General features: G+C 51.6%; 1 long non-coding RNA gene across 2 annotated transcripts in view; it reads right to left on the reverse strand.

The window, feature by feature from the left end:
- Window positions 1-4363, reverse strand: part of LOC129673837 (uncharacterized) — a 10370-nt gene extending 6007 nt beyond the window's left edge. For both annotated transcript variants that reach the window (XR_008719739.1, XR_008719740.1), the window contains exons 1-4: window positions 4181-4363; window positions 3912-3956; window positions 3072-3277; window positions 1823-2020 (exon numbers count right to left, since the gene is read on the reverse strand). This is a non-coding gene — a long non-coding RNA (uncharacterized LOC129673837). The remainder of the gene's footprint in view (window positions 1-1822; window positions 2021-3071; window positions 3278-3911; window positions 3957-4180) is intronic.
- Between the last annotated feature and the right edge of the window lie 387 nt (window positions 4364-4750).

The raw sequence follows: 4750 nt of genomic DNA on the forward strand, positions 1-4750 counted from the left end.
GCCTATAGGACCAAGGCATGAGGTGGGAGGCATCATTAGAGGAGACATCCTCCCCAGTATCCACAATGCCTCTGATCTGGACCTCATCTAGGAACACAGTCATTTGAGGGGAATGCTCAAAGATGGGAAGGGTCCATTGAATGTGGGGGTTTGCCACATTACCCTGGCATGGCTAAGGATTGCCCCAAGGGAAAGTTTAAAGGAGCAGATGTGCAGTCTTTAGCCTACTAATAGTCTTTGTGGCATCAAGGGCATGAGGCTCCCCTTGGGCAGGCACAGTGGAAATGGCCTGGCTGGCTGCACGCCCAGCATGGTTTTTGAGAAGGTTGTTTGTCAATAGCCAGGGTCTGCAAAGAGGCCACAAGAGCCTTGGATGGTGCCGTCATGGGGTTAATATCTTTGGTGGCAGTGATCCACTTACGGATATCTTCATTGCTAATGGCCGTGATGGCATTGCAGGCTGCAGTGGAGGCTCTTTCCCAAGCAAGCTGTTTAATCAGAGCCTCTCTAGCTGGACCAAGGGATTACACCGGTCCACCGACTCTGTCACATGAGTAAGGAATTCGGTAAAGCCCTCTGAGGGCCCTTGTACAAGGTTGTGGAAAAAAGCCTCTGGCTTGTTAGGAAGGCATGTCCTAGGGCCTGTAAAAAGATGGATTTGACTTGTCAAAGTACCCATGAAGGCCAATGGTGGCCTGGGTGACAGGGTCCAATGTAGGAACCCATACCCATAAGCACGTCTAAGGAAATGGGAACACCAAGTTGGAGGTTGCTGTGGGCCTGGAATTTGCCCAGGTCGTTAGAGGCTGCTTTCCATTGAAGAACTCACTAGGAGCATGTACCCCTTTAAGAGGGAATAGCAGTCATAATGGGTTTGCAAGTGAATAGCCCATTTTAGAAGAACCTGCTCAAAATAAGGGGAGTCTATTAGGAAACGTGCACCTGTGAAGATTACACGACGGGTTCACGAATCACACCACGAGATTGGTACCACGTGGGAGGTTTATTAAGGGAAGGGAGAAGGGGGTTGCAGAGAGACGAGGTGGAAGGGGGGGCTCCAGGAGTTCTCTTATAGGGTGACCCAGGGCATGCACAGGTAGTTCCAGGTGATCAGCAGGTGGTCTAGGTGTCTTCACAAATGCCTGATAACCGGTTTGTCAGGTCCCTTGGGGCTGGCCGTAGAGGTGCCTGCTTACTGATCCCAACAGTCCACATTGGACTCAAGGGCCATCTTCCAAATGAGGGCCAAATCAGCAAGTGGGTGGGATACCAGGGCCTGGCAGCCACTTTGTGTCCAACATTAACAGGGTAGGCCGCAGCTGGAGGGCGGCGTGGTGAAAGTTTCTCCCCACGGGTATTAGGTGAGGGTTTGTGGTTGGTGAGTACAGAGGGATGAGAGGTGGGGCTGCAGGACGAAGAGGGGATGCTGTATCATGGAGGAGTGATGAGGGTAGAGTTCTGCCCATGCATAGGTGGGGGCAGGCTCCAGTTGGGTTTGGGCGGAAAGAATCTCAGGTGATTCTGGTTGTGTGTGGGAAGAATCTACCTCCTTGTTGGAGAATAGGAAGGAAAGGCTGGAGGAGGTGAATGGTAATAGAATATTATCCATAGGGCGTAGCTGGAGGGGAAACGAGAAATGGGGGGAAAAGAAGGGAGGAGGGGACTGCACACTCACCCATAAGTAGCCAAAAAAAAAAAAAAAACCCACAAACACACACATACACAGAGGAGGGGGCTAATGGCTCATCTACAAGCAGCTAGGAAACACACAGACAGGGGGCCCAGGCCACATTGGTCTAGCGAAGAAAAGGCGCCCACTCACAGAAACGGGGCATTTTGCCAACACCAAGAGGGCCAAGGCCATGTTGGGTGCCAGATGTTGGTCCTCCTCCCAAGGCTCCAGCCTGTGGGTGATGGCGGGGTCCAAGCCGAGGGAGTGAGAGGCACCGGAGTCACTGCACAGATAGCCAGAGTCAGGTGAGTGCAGTCCGAGGGCGAGCAGATGCAAACTGGTTTACTCCTGGAAGAGAGAGCACGTTACATAGCCTTGGGTGACCAAACAGGTTCCTACACACCATCTCTGAGCTCCAGGCAGTTTCCCCAGCATCAGCCCATGCACCCTCTGCCTGACTACTTCTGCAGTCAGGACAGTGGAAGTCGCCCTAGGCCGTGAGCTCCAGTGATCCCTTGCCAGGAATGCTCATACCCCAGGAGAGGGCAAAGGTATCCTGGTATGACCATAAACAAATGAGTTACCTGCCCCATTCCTAAGTCCACCTGTTTTTGGGTAGTTCATGGATAGGGCTTGGTGCTGGTGGCACCCTGGATCCAAGCCTTCTTATCTGAGAGGGGCCCCATTGGTTGTTTTAGGACTGAATTTGAGCTCTGGTGTCCACCAAGAAATCCATTAGCTTTTCCTCCACCTTTAGGGTTACCCAGGGCTCGTGGAGGGGGCATGAGCCCTGACATCCTCAGTCATTGAGTTCCCCTAGTTCCAGGACCTTGGATTTGTTGGTCTGGGCTCTCTTGGGGCATTCATTTTTCCGGTGTCCCTTCTCCTTGCAGTAATAGCGTTGATCTTTTTCTACAGGAGGATGGGCCTTAGTCCCCCCTCCCCGCCCCTTGGGGCGGAGCCTGCTTTCCTCCTCATCTCTTATAAGCCAGGTTTTTAGTTCACTTGTCAGGTCAGTCATGATAGGCTTCGAGGAGGATCTTCACCAGCTCCCTTTTGTCTGTCTTCTGACATTTCTCTATTGTTGTAGAACTTCTCCATTATAGCAACCAACTCAGTTGTTTACATGCAAATCCATTCAGCTGTTGGAGCTGGCATCGAATGTCTGGGGTGGCTTGGTTGGCAAAGGTCATGTTGGTAGCTGACTGGTTTTCCTGTGCCTCAGGATCAGTGCAAGTGTAGATTCTGTAGGTGTCCATCAGCCTTTCCTGGAAGGCACCTGGGCTTTCATCCTTGCCCTGCCCTATCCGATTTATTTTGATAAATTTGTGGGCTGTCTAGCAGCCTCTCTGAGAGGCCCCCATGAGAATCTGGTGGTAGACCTGGAGCCTCCCTTTACCTGCATTAGAGTTGTAGTCCCAGTCAGGCCGGGGGAGTGGAAAAGCTGCATCAGTTTCAGCCTGGACCTGAGTGACAATCCATTGGCACCCGGAACTAATTTCCAGGCTGCATTCAAAACACAGTCCCTCTCTTCGGTGGTGAAGAGGACCTTCAACAGCTGCTGGCAATCATCCCAAGTGGGCTGGTGAGTTAGCATCACTGAATCTAAAAGAACAGTGAGGGCTGATGGTTTCTCACAGACTTGGGGTTTTGCAATTTCCAGTTGTACAAGTCGTTACTAATAAAAGGCAGGTGGGTCTATATTGTCTCTCATTACCGTCAGGGGGTCCTGTGGCCCTCAGAGGAAGAGCCATGGTGGATTCCACCCCTGCCTGCTGTCCAGTCCCTGGTGTGGGGCATACTTCCCAGTGGGTCTGGCTGGGTACAGGCTAGTCCTGTTCACCCCCCAGTCCCCTCCACCCCCACTGCAGTGGCTTCCCTAGGAGCAGGCAGAGAAGCTGGGGCAGGCACCAGGACATAGGGTCAGGGACAAAAGAAGTCTTCCTCTGGGGCTGAAGGAGGAAGTAGGGGAGGCTGGTGTGGTGGTGCCTTGCAGGCTGGGAGAAGGGAGGACATAGGAGTCAGGAAGGGCTTGAGCCAACGTGTGTGTGTGGGGGCGGGGGGGTATCACTCCACCAGATATTGCCAAGTGGTGATGTAAGGAACCTGATCAGGCAGTCTGGGATATTCATATACCAATCTTTAACCCTGTAAATAGAAGGCAAGTGGAATGTTCCCTCCTTCAGCCAGCCCACCTTAAATGTGGGCCATTCGTTCCTGCAAAAGATAGTTAATTTACCTGGGTGACGACCAAGCCTGAATTCGCTGAGACCTGGCAGGAATCCTTGAGAGGCAAAGAGACCTGATGTCAGTTCAGAAACCAAATGGGAATTTTCAAATTCTTTAGAACCAGATAAGGACCTGAGGGCCCTTTCTGTGAGTCGGGAGTGTTCTCTGTTACTCCTGGCTGTCAGACTGTGTGGGAGTCTGCTTAGTCCCTTTTGGCCTCCAGAGTGCGCTCAAGAACAGAGAGACAACAGACTGGACAAGGAGTGCCTCAAAACTTACCAATCAGCTGGGGAGAGAAAGAGTCCCCTCAAAACACTCAACTGTTCTACTCAACTACTCAGCCTCAGCGATCCCATACAAGCCCCCAAATGTTAGATTCCATAAATAGCTGAAGGAAGACCCCAGACTCAGATAGTATGTAAAAGCAAAGAGCGTTTGTTGTGCAGAGAGTTCCAGCATTCAGTCTCCACACTCGCAAAGTGGAGACCCTGAGATGAGCTGGAAGGCTCAATTTAAAGCCTGTTAGGGGAATTCCAAGGGTGGTGAGGTAATCCTTATTTTGATTGGTTGACTGCTAGCCTAGGGGCATGGGTAGGCTTGGGATAGGTCAGGAGCTTGGGGACTTTCCAGATTTGTTGATGAATAACTATTGATCAACCTTAACTGCCCTGGCCAGATGTTGGGGCCTTTTCTGATTGGCTCTTCTTTTTCTGTGGTTCTCCCAGAACCCTGGTTTTCTTTTCTGAAAAACAGAAACTTAGGCCAGGCTTAAAGATCTCAGAACTGAGACCTGTCATGGAGTTGGTCAGGTCCCCATCCTGGGTATTGGCAGTGGTCTGGGATCTCCCT

This window comes from Psammomys obesus, unplaced genomic scaffold, assembly GCF_907164565.1.
Source record: "Psammomys obesus unplaced genomic scaffold, mPsaObe1.curated_primary_1811, whole genome shotgun sequence".
Lineage (NCBI taxonomy): Eukaryota > Metazoa > Chordata > Mammalia > Rodentia > Muridae > Psammomys > Psammomys obesus.